This window comes from Nycticebus coucang, chromosome 6, assembly GCF_027406575.1.
Source record: "Nycticebus coucang isolate mNycCou1 chromosome 6, mNycCou1.pri, whole genome shotgun sequence".
Taxonomy (NCBI): Eukaryota; Metazoa; Chordata; class Mammalia; order Primates; family Lorisidae; genus Nycticebus; species Nycticebus coucang.
Genome location: NC_069785.1, coordinates 42,878,779 through 42,896,666, shown reverse-complemented (window position 1 = coordinate 42,896,666; position 17,888 = coordinate 42,878,779).

Below are 17,888 nucleotides of genomic sequence, written 5' to 3'. Positions count from 1 at the left end.
AGGCCACTGTGAGCCAATCTTGCTTTACCTCTCTGGCCCCAGCTCTCTGGGTGCCATTCTCAGAAAATCAAGCCCTATAAGGGCTGTCCAGCCACACAAACTTTGTAGCAAAGAGGCAGGCTAGTTTTGAGGTCTAGGAGCTCAAAGTGAATTTCCAGAGCCATAGTGAATAGTTGGGGTCTCCAACCCCAGGGGTGTCAGTAACATCTTCTCTATGCTCTTTTATTTTCTTTCTTTTTTCTTTCTTTTTTTTTTTTTGAGACAAGGGTCTCACTATGTCGCCCTGGGTAGAGTGCTGTAGCATCATAGCTCACAGCAACCTCAAACTCTTTTGTTCAAGTGATCCTCTTGCCTCAGCCTCCCAGGTAGCTGGGACTACAGGTGCCTGCCACAATGCCTGGCTTTTTTTTTTTTTTTTTTTTGAGACAGAGTCTCAAGCTGTTGCCCTGAGTAGAGTGCTGTGCTGTCACAGCTCACGGCAACCTCAAACTCTTGGGCTTAAGTGGAGCCTCCCAAGTAGTTGGGACTCCAAGTGCTGACCACAATGCCTGGCTATTTTTTTTTTTTTCTTTGAGACAGAGCCTCAAGCTGTCACCCTGGGTAGAGTGCTGTGGCATCACAGCTCATAGCAACCTCCAATTCTTGGGCTGGAGTGATTCTCTGCCTCTGCCTCCCAAGTAGCTGGGACTACAGGTGCCCACCACAATGCCCGGCTACTTTTTGGTTGCAGCCGTCATTGTTGTTTGGTGGGCCCAGGCTGGATTTGAACCTACCAGCTCAGGTGTATGTGGCTGGCGCCTTAGCCATTTGAGCCACAGGTACCGAGCCACCTGGCTATTTTTTTGTTACTGTTGTCATTGTTTAGCAGGCCTGGGTCGGGTTTGAACCCACCAGCCTTGGTATATGTGGCCGACGCCTTAACCACTGAGAGCTACATGCCCAGCCTTATTTATTTATTCATTTATTTTTAGAGACAGGATCTTGCTGTGGCTCAGGATGGTCTCGAACTTGTGAGCTCAAGCGATCTGCCCACCTTGGCCTCCTAGAGTGCTAAGATTACAGATGTGAGCCACCGCGCCTGGCCTCTATATTCTGTATTTAGAATATACAGGCGCCTGGCCTCTATATTCTGTATCAACACCTCAGTGCTCATTTACCCTAGTTTCATGAGTCCTGTTTCGGCAGTGTGAACATGCCTATTGTTGGAGCCCTTCTGGGTGCCACATCTCAGTGTTGCCCTGTGGCTAGCTCCTCTCTCCTACTTCCCCTCCTCTCCTATGTGCCTTGATCCCCTCCTCTCATTCCTTACTACAATTCTTCTCCAGGAAAGGGAGACCTGGGACAAGTTTATAAAAACTTCCACCAAGCAGGGCGGCGCCTGTGGCTCAAGGAGTAGGGCGCCAGTCCCATATGCTGGAGGTGGCAGGTTCAAACCTAGCCCCGGCCAAAAACCACAAAAAAAAAAAAAAAAACTTCCACCAAGCAAAAAGAAGGCATGCAACAAGCAGGTTCCATTTGAGGCATGGCCCTGTGGGTTTTTAGGGGCTCTGTGTATTTGTGTGTCTGTGGGGGTGGGGTGGGTAGGTGGGTCAGTGGTGTATGCAGAGTTTGGGTTCATCAGTCATCTGGGTATGGATGTCTACCATGTGCCTAGCACTGGGCTAGGGTCAGTCAGGCTGCAGAGTAGCATAAGTTTCAGCCCCTTGGGTGGTGCCTGTGGCTTAGTGGGAGGGTGCCGGCCCCATGTATCAAGGGTGATGGGTTCAAACCCGGCTGCAGCCGAAGTGCAACAAAAAATATCTGGGCATTGTGGTGGGCGTCTGTAGTCCCAGCTACTCGGGAGGCTGAGGCAAGAGAATCACCTTAGCCCAAGATCTGGAGGTTGCTGTGAGCTGTGATGTCATAGCACTCTACCCAGGGCGACAGCCTGAGGCTCTGTCTCAAAAAAAAAAAAATAGTTGGGCATTGTGCCAGGCACCTCTGATCCCAGTACTCCAGAGGCTGAGGCAAGAGAATCGCCTAAGCCCAAGAGCTGGAAGTTGCTGTGAGCTGTGACGTTACTGCACTTTACAGAGGACGGCAACAGAGTGAGACTCTGTCTCAAAAAGAAAAAAGTTTGGATTCAATGGCTCACACCTGTAATTCTAGCTCTCTTTTTTTTTTTTTTTTTTTTGCAGTTTTTGGCCGGGGCTGGGTTTGAACCCACCACCTCCGGCATATGGGGCCAGTGCCCTACTCCTTGAGCCAAAGGTGCCGCCCAATTCTAGCTCTCTAAAGCAGGTGGATTGCTTGAGCTCACAAGTTTGAGACCAGTTGGAGCAAAGAAAGACCTTATCTCTACTAAAAATAGAAAAACTAGCAGGATGTTGTGGTGGGTGCCTGTAATCCCAGCTACTCAGGAAACAAGAGGAGGATCACTTGAGTCCAAGAGTTTGAGGTTGCCGTAAGCTTTGATGGCATGGGACTCAACCCCAGGGTGACTGAGTGAGACTCTCTCTCTTTTTTTTTTGTGGTTTTTGGCCAGGGCTGGGTTTGAACCCGCCACCTCCAGCATATGGGACTGGCACCCTACTCTTGAGCCACAGGTGCCACCTGAGACTCTTTCTCAAAGAAAGAAAAGTACGGCTCAGTGCCTGTGCCTCAAGCAGCTAAGACACTAGCCACATACACCTGAGTTGGTGGGTTCGAATCCAGGCCAGTCCCGCCAAACAACAATGACAGCTGCAAACAAAAAATAGCCAGGCGTTGTGGCAGGTGCCTGTAGTCCCAGCTCCTTGAGAGGTGGAGGCAAGAGAATCGCTTGAGCCCAGGAGTTGAAGGTTGCTGCGAGCTGTGATGCCACAGTATTCTACCCAGGGTGACAGCTTGAGGCTCTGTCTCAAAAAAAAAAAAAAAAAGAAAGAAAGAAAGAAAAGGACTGTGATGACCTGTGGAACCAGATTTCAGGGATGGACTGGGATCCCATGGGCAGAGGAGGCTTTATGGGGGAGGAGGGATTACACTGGGCCTAGACAAAAAGAGCAGAACTTACATAAAGAGAAGAAGGAGACAGCGCCTGTGGCTCAGTGGGTAGGACGCCAGCCCCATATACCGAGGGTGGCGGGTGCAAACCCAGCCCCGGCCAAACTGCAACAAAAAAATAGCCGGGCGTTGTGGCAAGCGTCTGTAGTCCCAGCTACCTGGGAGGTTGAGGCAAGAAAATCGCCTAAGCCCAGGAATTGGAGGTTGCTGTGAGCTGTGTGATGCCACAGCACTACCAAGGGGAGGGCAATAGAGTGAGACTCTGTCTCTACAAATAATAATAATAAAAATAAAAAATAAAGAGAAGAAGGGAGGGCATTCCTGGCTGGGGGAATGAAGAGAGACACAGGATCAGGATGGAAATAAAATAAAATAATAAATAAAGTAATATCCATGAATTCTACAAATGAGATACATGTAAACATACAATACAGTACTGGACACTTTGTAGATCCTTGGTAAATACTAGTTCTCTTCTTCCTAATTGGAAATATTTAATACATCAAAACATCATTTTTCTCCTTTTTTTTTTTTTTTGGCTGGGGCTGGGTTTGAACCCACCACCTCCGGCATATGGGACCAGTGCCCTACTCCTTGAGCCACAGGCATTTTTCTCACTTCCCATTTTACTGTGCTTTCCTTCAATTAAAATGATTTGCCCGGCGGCACCTGTGGCTCAATCGGTAAGGCGCCGGCCCCATATACAAAGGGTGGCGGGTTCAAACCCGGCCCCGGCTGAACTGCAACAAAAAAATAGCCGGGCGTTGTGGCGGGCGCCTGTAGTCCCAGCTACTCGGAAGGCTGAGGCAAGAGAATCGCTTAAGCCCAGGAGTTGGAGGTTGCTGTGACCTGTGTGAAGCCACGGCACTTTACCAAGGGCCATAAAGTGAAAAACTCTGTCGCTACAAAAAAAAAAAAAAAGATTTGCCTTTATAGGTTAAAAAAAAAGAAACCCTCCAGCCAGACAAATACAGACTTGCTTGATAGGCACTAGAGATTCTGTAAGTTCTTGAGCAGAGGAGAATGTTGAGTACCATCTGGAAGTGGCATACAAGGTAGTCTGGAACAGAGAGGTCCATAGAGAAGGCCCGTACCTGGGGCTGGCCATGTGTGCCCTGATGCCTATGTCCTGTTCCTGAGTTGGCAGGGTAGATGACTGAGCACCTGAAAATGCCAGAATCCTAATGACCTGCTGGGACAGGCTCCATGTTTTCCTTGCTGGCAGCTGCGGTTTCCTCTCACTCCCAGATTGGCCCCTACAAACATGAGACCAGCATCATGGCTTCCTTAGCTCCAATACTGAGGAAGTGTGCCACTGTCCTGGCCTGTCCTTTCCCCTTCCTTCATTCTCCCTTAGAGGCCTGAGGCCCTGTCTGGAAGCCCAGACTTGTCTGAGAGAGGAGAACAGAATTAAATCAGGCCTGGGACCCACAAAGGAAGTCCAGAGGTGCCTTAGGGAAATGACCTGGAGCCCTACATCTAGAAGCTTAGGGTGAGGTGAGCTCCCAGGGGCACTGAGATGAATCCCATATTCTATAACTAGGGACTTAAATACCTCTCAGGACAGGACTCTCCAGGCTGCCCCGTGCTCTTTAGATGGCTCTGATTATAGAAAGTATATCCTCTTGCTGATCTGAAAGACCAGCTGTGGTCTATGTGGGCTAGAGGTTTAGGCAGGGGGGAGCTCTGTTTGGTTTGGGCCTTGTTGAGGGGTTTTGGAATAGTACTGCCAGAGGCAGGGTCCACCAGCCCCTTTGGGATGGTTCTTCTGGGGCCCATGGGCAGATTGCTATAACTGCTTGGTGCCCTGGGCTGGGGCAGTTTAACCTAAGAAGTTTGCAGCTCACCAGGGGTGAGACAGCCAGGGTAAGGCTGCTAGGGTCAGCCCTCCTCAGCCTCACTGGGGAGGCCAGACTTGGGTCAGCCCGTCACACAGGTCAGCCCTCCCTAGGCTGAGATCATCATCCTCCAATCTCCATGGCAGCCCCCACTCCCAGCTGAGCTCACTGCCCTGGCCCACCGGGGGACATTGTTGTTCCCTGGGTCCCTCCCTGGGCTCAATGAGCTGTTTGTTGGCATGTCCGGCGAGGGTAAGGGGAGGGCGGGCACGGGTAGACCGCACACAATGGGGATTCCGTCCATTCTGAGGTGGCTGCGGGAACCAGGCTGGCTTTGTCCCGTGGGCTCTCATTCCCACCATTTAGCAGAGCCGGAACTCCAGGCGGAAGGCCCCGTATAAAAACAACAATGCCGTCACCCTGTCTGTGGGGGAGGGCGCCGCAGGCCACTTCTCCTAGGGGCCCAGGAACCCACAGCCTGGGGCAGTATGAGGGGCATTTGAGACTCTGCCTCAAATCTGAAGGAGACACAGGCAGGCAGATGGGTGCCCCCTTACACTGCACCTGCCTTGCCAGTCCATAAAGGAAACAGGCTCCTTGTCATCCCCAGCCACAAGCAGCTCCTCTGAGTATAAAGAGTGCTAAGGTGCAGAAGGCACTAGTGCATTCTGGGAGCCTTGCTGGGTGGTGTGCAATACGGGGGCTGGTCAGGAGCTGCCTGACCTGCTGGCCTTTCTGCATCCAATGTGGGTAGAAGTCTCTGCTCAACTCTGGGCTCAGGGTTGTTTCTGGGCCTTTAGCCATGTGCTCCTGTTCCTTCGGAAGTAGTGCTAGCTGCTCAGACAACAAGTGTTTATTTTCCAGTGTGGGGAACAGGACGTCACTGCGTTTCCCTCCTGCCTGGTGCTGCAGTGGTTCTCACAGTCTGGGCACTGGTGACATCACCAGCCTTTCCTCCTCAGCCCTGGCCTCCTTGCCTCTCCCTCCTGCTCCATGCCCTGGCCAGGCTGCACAGTGCTGAAACTCCTGCTTCCGCTGCAGGCACTTCTGAGCAGGTCCTCATGGAGGGCATGGGAGCTGTGAACTGGGCCAGCTCCTCATTCACTCACTGCCCCTGGCATTCAGGTCAAACACAGGGATAGCCCCTCTGTGCTTACCCCACCAGAGTGGTTGGCATCCTACCCAGGGCATGCGCCTAGTGTGATGCTGGCCCTTTAAGGGTCTTGGGAAGCCAGAACAACAGGAAATCCAAACGGCCTCATTAGGCAGCTCCGAGCTCAGCACAGTAATTAGTGCCCTGAAAACAAAACAAGGAAAAGCAGGTGGTGGTGCCCCCCCATCTCTGTTGCACCACCCCCCCCCCCCGCGTGGCCTGTTAGTACCCACAGCTAGGCAGCTGGGATTGAATCCCCTCCCTCATAAGCGCCCTCCCTCCAAGCTCCTGCAGTCTGCTGCCCACTGCCCAGGCCAAGGGTCAGAGCCTAAGCTTATGGGAGCTGGCAGTGGCCTGATAGAAGCCCCAGGGACATGCACTGGGGCTTCCCCTCTCCCGCAGCCAGGTGGCCGCTTGTGCATAGCATCCTCTACCTGTTTGGAAAATACTGTGACTAGGAGTGAGGGCTGGTTTGGACTCCTCCAGAGAGAAAGGGGAGACCCCTGGGAATCCCAAGCCAAGAAGGCCCCCTTAGGAGGAGAAAAAAGCCTGCTCTGTGGCCCTGCCTCTTGGGCCTTCTGGTGAACCTTCAGGTGGGCAAGACCACTTGAGCAGAGGGGACACAGGTCCTCTGGGCAGACTCTGGGCACTTGCAAGCCTCATCAGCTGGAAAAAGCCTTGCTTTTTTCTCCCCCCCTCCAACTTTTGATACATTGAGAACTCTGTTCTGTCTCTCACTGCTGAGATATCTCCTTTTATTTATTTATTTATTTTTTTGAGACAAGAGTCTTACTATGCTGCCCTCGGTAGAGTGCCGTGGCATCAAAGGTCACAGCAACCTCCAACTCCTGACCTTAAGCGATTCTTTTGCCTCAGCCTCCCAAGTAGCTGAGACTACAGGCGCCCACCACAAGGCCTGGCTATTTTTTTTTGTTGCAATTGTCATTGTTTGGCAGGCCTGGACTGGGTTTGAACCCACCAGCTCCGGTGTATGTGGCTGGCGCCCTAGCCACAGCCGAGCCTGAGATATCTCCTTTTATTTGTAATGCCAGAAGGCACACTCTAGGCTCCATGGAAGAAACAAATACTCATTCAACAAATACTTATGGAGCAGTTGTGCTATTTCCTATGCTCTGCCAGGGAGCTCCTGGGAAGGTTGTGGGAAATAAAAATGGTTCTACCTTGTGAAAACTCATTACAGTCCTTCCCTGTCTCAAGAAGGCCTTTGACAGCAGGAACTGTGACTTTCTCCATGTGCATATCCCTCCACAGGCCCAGCACTTAGTAGGTGACTGGTACATTCTTGTCAACAGTCAGAAACAAACCAAAAATCACCCCTGACTTTGAGGAGTTTACCACATAAGCCCAGGATTTTGGCCTAATGGCACCACATCAGTACCCTGGCAGGGCTCCTGGTGCTTGGGGAATGTCCCAGTTTCTATGCTCAGAATCTAGACCCTAGACCTCCTCAAGGGCGCTGGGCCTGGGCACTGTGGGGGAAGGAACTCCAGGTCCTCCTGAAGACAAAACTGCCATGACCCTGGGATTGGGGGCAAAGCTGTGGGGTGGAGACTTGGGTAAATTGCATGAGGAGGTGGCTAGCCTATGGCCACTGAATGGGGCTATAATTAAACTGTGGGTAGGTTTCTGGTCACACTCCTGTTGGCTGAGAACAAAAGCCCCAGGCGTCATTGCCCAGGGAGAAGGAGAAGGGGGAGGGTAACCCAGAACCTGCTGTTGGGTGGGCAGCTGGCTTCCAGCCGGGGCAGGGAACTCTGCAGGCACTTCCAGGAGCCACCAGCCAGGTAGTTATCTCTGAGGGGCTCCAATCTGAAATCAAGGGGCCAATTCTGCTGGTGGAGGTGGAACAGACCAGCCAAAAAGTGACTGAAGGGTTATAGGGTCATGGAGCAGGAGTTCTCAGCCCTGGCCCCACAAGAGTTACCTGAGCATCTCCCTAGAGATTCCTGGCATAATTGGTCTGAGATGAGGCTTAAGAGGCATCAATATTTTCTAAGAGCTCCCCAGGTGACCCAGTGTGCAGCCAGGATTGAGAGGTACTGCTAGTTGGGAACATGAGGCCTCACCTGCTCCTGCCCTCTCATTGAGGCACATAGTGCACAGAGGCCCTGCCCACTTGCTGAGTGCCCCAAAGGGAAATGGGCAACAAAGTCCTCTGGCCTTTGGAGAAGTCCTCCCCTTCTTCAGCCCCACCCCCCAAGTGGAAAGTTACCCAGGGAAGCAGATGTGGGCAGACAAGGCAAGAAGCCTGAGGGAGAGTTGCCCATGGTGTGCCCTAGGCCTCAGCCAGGCCCCTGGGAAGGGGTTCTCTCCAGCCTTACACTCTACCCCCTGGCCGAGGCAGCACCTGGGAGAGCAGGCTGGGGACTGAGAGGGAAGAGAGGTAGACTCAGAGCACCTGAGCCAGTGGGGTCTGGCCCCATGCAGGGACATGCTCTGGTCCTGAATCATTTCCCGGATATCGCTCACAAGCCCAGACTTCAAGGTTTTGGGGGGGAAATCTTTTTTCCAAGTTCCTCGATCTGTCATCCCCCTCCCCCGCTGACCGGATAGGACTGGACCAGTGTCCTCTCTCGGTTCCCCCTCAGCCTCCCAGCTCAGACCTTCTCCACTGAGCTCCCTGGACATTGTTTCCCGCCTCAGGAAGTCTCTGATGCCCTGCACTGGATTTTGTTTTCCTTGTTATCGGGACAACTAATATTTTTTCCTGTACGGAAAAAAAAGAGATTTTCCCAAGCAGATTACAGATGTCAGTGAGGGGGAGGGGGCTGGAGGTTGAGCCCTTCACCCTCCCCCTCTGCCACCTTCACAGGGCTGAGTTTTTGAATGAAAGAGGAAGCCCTGGCCCCAGAGTCAGCCAGGCAAGCTGGAGCCAGAGGGGCAACTCTGGTCTCAGCAATAAAGTCAGGCCCCTCTCTTCTGCCCGTCCAGCTCCTGCTCCCTACTGAGGGTGTTGTCCATGGGCTAGGCCACATATCAAAGGACAAGGAGAGGGTCTTGGGCTTGCATTCTCTCTATGGAGGCAGAAAGGGCAGACTACCTCTTAGTTGTGGGATAGGGGTCCCATGGCCCTTCAGACCTAATTTTTCCAAGGTTAGAATTCTGAACCATCAGACAGCCCCGTAGGACCAGTGTGGCAGACAGAAGAGATACCTTTGGAAGAGGGGAGCACACAAGAGATCCAGCTCTGCCAAACTATGCAACTTTGGGCAATTCCCTGCACTCCCGTGTGCCTTGGGTGCCCTGCCTCCAACAGGACATACTGATACCTGCCTCACTTACCTAACAGTAATGTTGTGAGAACACAGATATATGATCCAATGTCAAGGGTTCTTATGACTGACCAGAAGGGTTAATGACAGGTGTCTCAGTACCTGGTAACCAGCGTGAGACCTCCACAACCAGCAGACCAGAAAGCAGAGGCCATACTTAACAGGTTCTTGTTTTTTGGGGGGTTTTGTTTGTATGTTTGTTTAGACAGTCTCACTCTGTTGCCCAGGCTAGAGTATCATGATGTCATAACTCACAGCAATGTAAACATCAAACTCTTGGGCTCAAGAGATCCTCGTGCCTCAGCCTCCATAGTAACTGGGACCACAGGGGCCAGCCACAACACCCATCTAGTTTTTTTATTTTTAGTAGAGACAGTGTCTCACTCTTCCTCAGGCGGGCTAGAACTCCTGAGCTCAAGCAATTCTCCTCCTCAGCCTCCCACGGTGCTAGGATTATAGGTGTGAGCCTTTGCACCCAGTCATGAGCAGGCTTTTTTTTGGCAGGGGCTGGGTTTGAACCCGTCACCTCTGGTCTATGAGGCTGGTGCCCTACTCCTTTGAGCCATAGGCACCTCCAGCAGGCTTTGTTTGAATGGTGTGCTCTGGGTAAGCACCTGTAAGCTGTACGTTTTTTTTTTTTTAATGTGTTTTTTTTGGCCGGGGCTGGGTTTGAACCTGCCACCTCTGGCATATGGGACTGGTGCCCTACCCCTTTGAACCACAGGTGCTGCCCTGTACATTCTTTAAAAAAAAAAATTTTTTTTTTTTTTGGGACAGGACCTCACCTTGTTGTCCTCAATAGAGTGCCATAGTGTCATAGATCACAGCAACCTCCATCTCTTGGGCTTAAGTAATTCTCTTGCCTCAGCCTCCCAGGTAGCTGGGACTACAGGTGACTGCCACAACACCTGGCTATTTTTTGTTGTTGTTGTTGTTTGTTTGTTTAGCAGGCCCAGGCTGGGTTTGAACCACCAACCCTGGAGCATGTGGCTAGAGACCTAACTACTAAGCTATGGGCACCTAACCAAGCTGTACATTCTTTCTCCTAAACTTTCCCTTTCTACATTAGTGTTGTGGTCCTAGGCCCTAGCCTGAGCCTTTAGGGTGGGGACCTGTACCATAACCACCACAGCAGTGACAGGGCCTTGCTAACCAAGTTGGTTTTCAAGTTAACAACAAATAGAAGGGCTTTGGATATGGGTTACTCAATTGTTTGTAGTTTGCAGTATATTAAGAAAATGAGTTGCCGGGCGGCGCCTGTGGCTCAAGGAGTAGGGCGCTGGTCCCATATGCCGGAGGTGGCGGGTTCAAACCTAGCCCCAGCCAAAAGACAAAAGAAAATGAGTTGCCTCCTCACTTCCTGTATTCTCCTATAAGGTGATGGTCCACTCTGAGAGGCTCTCCTGTCTTCATCTCTCTGCATGGTGGGCTCCACGGTGGCCTGAGTGGAAGAGTCAGTAAGGCATTTCTTGGGGGAGAGGGGTTGGGAAGAAACAGGATTTCTATTTTGCCTTATTTTTTAGCTAAAAAACAAGCTAAATTGTAATAATATTTAATGTGTTTTGACTATAGTATATCATCCATAATAAATATTCATTATCAAAAAAATTTGGAGGGCGGCACCTGTGGCTCAAGGAGTGGGGCGCCGGTCCCATATGCCGGAGGTGGCGGGTTCAAACCCAGCCCCGGCCAAAAAAAAACCACAAAAAAAAAAAAAATTTGGAGATCACCATCCTAGAAGATTAGTGGAGGTGTTATATCCTATCAGAAGCCAGTTTCAGATTGGGTGATGGGGTGGAGGAAGGGAATGTAGCGGGGAGAGGCTGGTGAGCTCTGGGTGCAGAACCACACAGCACTCTGGACCTTTCTGGCTACCACTGATCCCATGGCTTCCCTTCTGTCTTTGGACATGCTTAAGTCTCAGGTGGGTTCCAGGACCCTTGGGTGCCATGCTACCTGCAAGGCAGAGAGTGGTCCTGTGTGACTGCACACTCCTCCCTTACTCTCAGACTGGCTAAAGTGTGGCTCAGCGAGGCTGGGGTCCTTGTAGCTGCCCTAAGTTCCATGTCATCCCCAGGAGAAAAGTCCCTGGCGGGAAGCGGCCCTCTGCCGGGAGGCAGTTTCCTCAAGAGGCCAAGGTAAGAAGTGGGGGATTTCCGTGGGGCTGACTTCAGTACTGGGGGCTCCTCTCCCTTCTCATGCAGCCCCGGTTGGGGCGAAGATAGAAACTCTGGAGTTAGGCCCGTTTGTGGGCAAGAGGGAATAGGGGCATAAGAGTCATTCAGGCCAATAAACCTCAAGGGAACCCCAGGGCTGCACCTGCCACCAACTAAGATCCAGCTCTGGAAGACCCCGGCAGGCATCTCTAGGAAGGGGTAGGGGGCCTGGATTTCCAGAGCTATACTTACTCATCGTTTTGTGGGGAATGAGTCAAATCAATGAATGCCCCTTTCTAATCCCAGGTTCTGCCCCAGAGCTGCTGGGTGGGCCTAGTTAAAAGATGAATTGCAGGTCTAAATTTCATCTCAAAATGTTCCACTGATGGCCAGCATTTCTAAGGATTCTGGAGAGTCAAAGGAGCAACGTGGACCCGTCAGGAGCTGGGAGCCAAGAGCCCACATCCCAGACAATCTTGCCCTGAAAGCTTAACCTATAGGAAAGGGGAGCTGTAGCCTAACTGCGTTCTCTGTATTCCTGCACCGTGCTCAGCTGGGCAGGGAAGTTGGGTGCAATCCTGGAGACCAAGTGATGGGTGAGGGAGAAAGTCATGGTGAGTTTTTTTGTTTGTTTTTTTTTTGAGACAAGAGTCTCACTTTGTCGCCCTCAGTAGAGTGCTGTGGCATCAAAGCTCACAGCAACCTCAAACTCTTGGGCTTAAGCGATTCTCTTCCTTCAGCCTCCCAAGTAGCTGGGACTAAAAATGCCTGCCACAACATTGGCTATTTTTTTGAGACAGGGTCTTGCTCTAGCTCAGGCTGGTCTCCAACACAAGAGCTCAGGGCAATCCACCTGCCTGGCCGCCCAAGTGCTGGGATTACAGGTGTGAGCCATTGTGCCCCACTCATGGTGAGTTAGTTATTGACCGTGGCACACACAGGGATACCCTGTGGACCTCTAATGTCAGTCCCCCTGAGGCCTGAGTAAGGACTTAGGAAACAGATTCTTCTTTCTCCACCCTCCTGGAGAGTTTCCTGTGCCTTAGACACACTTGTGAGTTTCACTTCATTACCTGGCCTGTATGTTTACTGTGTACAGGTGTACACATGCTTTGCGCACATGTGTAGGCTTGTGTGATTGAGGCATCCCAGGTCAAGGAACAGGTCCTGGAACAAGAGAGGATCTGAGAAGTGAAAAAATAAATCCAGCCACCATCACTGTAGGCTAACAATGTGCTGATACCTGAGCCACGAGTTTTATTAATAATACATGTATTTTTACCAGTCTGCACAGCAACCAGCCCTTGGAGGGAGATGTTATTGTCTCCATTTTATAAATCAATAAACTGAGTGAAGCTTAGAGAAATGACTGGCTTGAGGTCAGTCACATGGTGAGCAAATCAAGCCAGGATCTGAACCCAGGTCAGTCTAAGGCCAAGCTAGAGATGCCTTGCCAAACTCTCTTGGCCTGGTCCTCTTTAATTATGCTCCTTACCTCTGAGGTCCCTCCCCTCCCCTCACCTCTCCCCTCCAGTCAAGGTGACAAAGCAGAGCCTAAGAAGGCCTGAGGAGCCCAGCATGCAGCAGCCCAGCGCACAGACCTTCACCCATCAAGCCAAGATTCAGTTCAGAGAGGGTCTGGCTGGCCCTGGGTGGGATCAGCTAGGGCTGAGCCAGGCAGCTGTTTACAGTAAACAGAAAGCTCTTGAGGAAGGAAGGAGGGGAGGGGCTGGGGTCGTCATGGAGACAGGGAGAGCAGCAGGGCTTCAGCCCTGATCCACAATGACTGGTGATGCATCCTTGCCCCTCCAGTGCAGAAGAGGCTCAGAGAAGGCCAGGCTGGGGCAGCCAGAGGAGGAGAGGCAGGGCCAGATCTCATTATGCTTTTCTATTCTTTGTTATTATCAATAATAACTACTTCCCCCCAACCCCCAGCTTTTACAGTATGTCTGGTGCTGGGCCCTTGAGAACACGTTTTTTATTTAATCCTTAACAACAACCAAGTGGTAGGTACAATAATAGTTTCTAATTTAAAGATGAGGAAATTGAGGCTCAGAAAGGTTAATCAACTTGTCAAGGCCAAAGAGCTTATAAGTGAAAGAGTAAAAATTCTGGATCAGGGCAGTGCCTGTGGCTCAGTGGGTAGGGCACCGGCCCCATATACTGAAAGTGGTGGGTTTGACCCCGGCCCAAGCCAGCTAAAACAGCAGTGGCAACTGCAACAAAAATAGCCTGGCGTTGTGGTGGGCGCCTGTAGTCCCAGGTACCCAGGAGGTTGAGGCAAGAGAATTGCTGCCTTAAGCCCAAGAGTTGGAGGTTGCTGTGAGCTGTGACACCACGGCACTCTACCAAGGGCGACACAGTGAGACTCTGTCTCAAAAAAATAAAGAAAAATAAATAAATAAAAATTCTAGATCAAAAACTCTCTCAAAGCAGGTAGGAGATAAGCTAGCTGGTGAAGCTCTGGGTCCTTCAGCTGGTGGGGAAACTGAGTCCTTTAGGTGTCAAGGGGAATTTCCTGGGCTTCTGGTGTTAGTCAACGAGATTGTTGGGGACAGAACCCATGTGCTCTAGTCCTAACCACTAGACCACACGGCTTCTCCATGGCTTGATCTGGGAAGGTCCAAAGAGAAACTCCCTTTCCAGCCCCAACCGGAGTATAGACTCTTCCCCCAGTTACACGGATGTCTCTGTGGAGGCTGAGCTGGGCCAGAGTGTGGTGGGGGATGCTGGGGGGTTTCTGCCCACACTTATGGTTTTCAGATTCCAGTGGATCAAAAGGAGGCCCTTAGGGGCGGAAATGGGGGATGTGTGATGACAAATTTAGACTGATTGCTTAAAAAAAAGAAAGCCAAGAAACTCTAAAAAATAAAAGCAAAAATTCCACTAGAAAACCAAAGGGAATTATTTGATTGTGAAATGGAGTGCTGTGAGGCACAGCATGGTTTAATACAGAACAGTACCAAGGGGTCTTCCAACTTTGGCTGCTCAGAGGAGGGAAGGAGTCTTTGCCTGCTGCTCCTGGTTCATCTGCTAGGGTTTGGAACAGGGATACAGTCAGGCAGGACACCTGGGAAGATGTCTGGAGTTAGGAGCACTTTTGGAGGTGAGGGTGGGGAACAATCCTGTAAGGCTTGGACCCTTCAGAGAGCTACATGCCAAGTGTCCTGCTGGCTGTGGCCAAGGATCCTCTCTGGCTCATGTAGGGAGCTGCCCCAGTGGAGGCTCCAGCTGGTCTACACCTGAGAGCCTGGGAAAGAATGAGCTATAAGGTGAAGGTTTAGGTGTCTCTGAGTTCTAGCCTTAAAGGGAAATGGCTAGGAACAAAAGGTAAAAGAGGGAACATCTGCCTGGGATTCTGGCCTGCAGCAGGCCCAATGGGTCAAAGGTCAAGGGGAGGACAAGGGGGACTTTCTGAGTTTCCCTGGGGAGTGCCAGCCAGGCAGACGGTTGTGCAAGCTCTGGTCTGGCCCATGAGGGCAGTCTGGCAGACAAGCTACGCCTGGACAGTGGCCCAAGTGATGTCTGCTCAGCCCCCTTGGCCTGTCCTCTGGGTTCCCTGGAGCTAGAGTAGTGCCCTCTCTTCTCCAGGACACCAGGACCCTCAACCCAAGGGAGCACGTTTTTTTTTAGAGACAAAGTCTCACTTTGTCGCCCTTGGTAGAGTGCCGTGACGTCACAGCTCACGGCAACCTCCAACTCCTGGGCTTGGGTGATTCTCTTGCCTCAGCCTCCCGAGTAGTTGAGACTACAGGCACCTGCCACAACACTCAGATTTTTTTTTTGCAGTTTGGTGGGGGCCGGACCAGGGCCAGGTTTAAAACTGCCACCCTCAGTATATGGGGCCAGCGCCCCACCCACTGAGCCACAGGCGCTGCCCAAGGGAGCACTTTTGTCCCACCTGTAGTCATATTCTAATGCCAGAGAGCTTCCTCTTTCGTTCTCATCCTGAACCTTTCTTCCCTAGAACCACTTACTATTCAAGAAACCAGATAAAGCACCTAAGGAGGCCCCTTTCTTCCAGTTCCCTCTGATTCCTGAAGAGAAAAATCAGAGGGGTTTGTGAGGGAGAGCTGGGATAGGTCTCCCAGGGTGCCAGGCCTACAGGAATCAGGCTCACAGTAAAAGGAAAGGGACCTGGGACTGCTCAGGCGCCAGGCGCTGGGCTACCTTGACATGTGCCACCTGCTCCTATATTAGCAGAGCCTCTCAGGGCTCCTTCCAAGGACCTGATAAGCCTGATGTCTAGTAAACGGCACAGCAGAGACTTGCACTTGCTCTTTCCAGAGAACCTCCTTGTCCCTCAATTCAGCCTAGTTCGACTGGAGATGGAAAGAGCACCATGAGGAGTAGAGAACGGTGTCTGCCTCACAGCAGCAGAGGATCACGGCCGACTGGTGCTGAAGCCCAGGGAAAGATCCTAGAAGGAGCTACCTGTCAGATACCAATTTCTCCTCTGACATTTAGCATCTGTAAAATCAGGGGGTGGAAGGCTTGGCGCCTGTGACTCAAGCAGCTAAGGCACCAGCCACATATACCTGAGCTGGCAGGTTCAAATCCAGCCTAGCCCGCCAAACAACAATGACCGCTGCAACCAAAAACTAGCTGGGCATTGTAGCGGATGCCTGTAGTCCCAGCTGCTTGGGAGGCAGAGGCAGGAGAATCGCTTGAGCCCAGGAGTTGGAGGTTGCTGTGATGCCACAGCACTCTAACCAGGGCAACAGCTTAAGGCTCTGTCTCCAAAAAAAAAAAAAAAATCAGGGGGTGGAATTGGCAGGTCAGTGGTTTTCAAAATGGGTTCCTGGGCATCCTAGCATCCCCCAGAGATTGGCACTGAGGAGGAAAGGCCAGGCAGAGTGAATAACAGCATGGGCTCCCCAGACCAGCTTCCATCAGAGAAACTCAGCACATCAATTTCAGATGCTGGACATTTATGAAGGTTTTTACTTAAATGAGGGTTCCACAGCACTCAATGGTGTCTATCTGAAGTCTCTGTAGTGCTGGTCTTCTGGGAGCTGTGCAGAGTTCAGGTCCTGGGCTGGGAAGAAAAGCCACAGGGTATGTGAGAGAAGAGGGGTAGACCACCGCACCTGGGCTTCTAGCCCTATGGAGAGGCCAGGGAGGGAACAGATTGCGGGGCAGAGCGGTGAGATCATGCCACAGTCTACAGGCACCTGTCTCTGCACCTGGAAAACACAAATAGACCTTTGGCCACAGCAGCCTGGGAACTGGGAGCAGTAGGTCCTAGGGCCCTGAGCAGTGCCCCTTTCCCTTTTTAGGCCCAGGCTTGTTCTTGGTGGACATCCATTGCCAGTCCTCGGGCCACCCAACCTCTGATGAACTCATGGTACAGTTCTTGACTGCTCAGTTCAAGCACCTCAAAGCTGCTGAGGGAGAAGAAAGCAACAATCCTGGGGCAGTCAGAGTGGGGGCCAACTCTCTTGAAAGGAGAGTTGTGCCCCTTTATTGGCCATATTAGACCACTTTGTCTTCCTGCCTCAGTTTTCCCTTTTGGAACACTGGGCATGAGAATGGTGCCCCTCTCCTGGTAGCTTCAGCATGCATAGTTCCCTGATTATCATCATCTCCATATTCCAGGTGAAGAAGAAAGCTGAGGGCTCCCACTGCTTAAGCACAGAACTTTCCAGCATCGTCCTTCTATCTCACTGCCCACCCCAGGACTGCTTCTGATCACTATTCACTCTTAGCCTGTTGCAGGGCTCAGCCTCCCCCAAAGAAGCAAAGCTGCCAGCAGGGTCCTTTGTGGTGCTCCTCCTGTGTGGCACTGCCTAGGGGCCCCACCATGGGGCAACAGATGGACCTATGGTCTCTACAGAACAATGGTGGGGGAGGGGCCCTGGCATCACCCGACCCAAACAGGAAGCACTGCATGAGCTTCAAAGGACTGGCAGGGGCAAGGGGCTGAGTGGTGGAGCTAGTGCCAGGACTGGCGGCTGCCTGAAGAGATCCCTGCCAGGCTTGGGATGCCCAGCCTCGAGGCGGGGGCGGGGCTGCAGTGGCCAGGGCAGCTGCAGCTTGGGCAAAGGATGCTTTACACCTTCAGGACAGCAGCCTCAGACCCGGGAGCAGCGTGGGGTAACTTGGGTTGAACTCTAAACTGTTTCCCAGTTCTACTGCCACTCAACAGAGACCCTGCAGGTTCTTTCCCAGGCCACAGTCAGTCTGGGCCTCCAGCAAGTAACCATGAGGGGCAGGCCTGGCACCAAGCCTGCTGCCCACTCCCTGCCTCCTGCTCCCAGCTGCTCTGCTCAGAGCCTTTTCCTCTCCACTTCCTGTTCACACGCGGGGGGGGCGGGAAGTGGAGGGAGGAAGTTGGGGGGAGGCGTTTAGGGGGGACCCATTGAATAAAAGGAATTAACCGTTTCCCTCCTCTGACCTCTGGGAATTTCCGCCTGTGAAAGTGTCT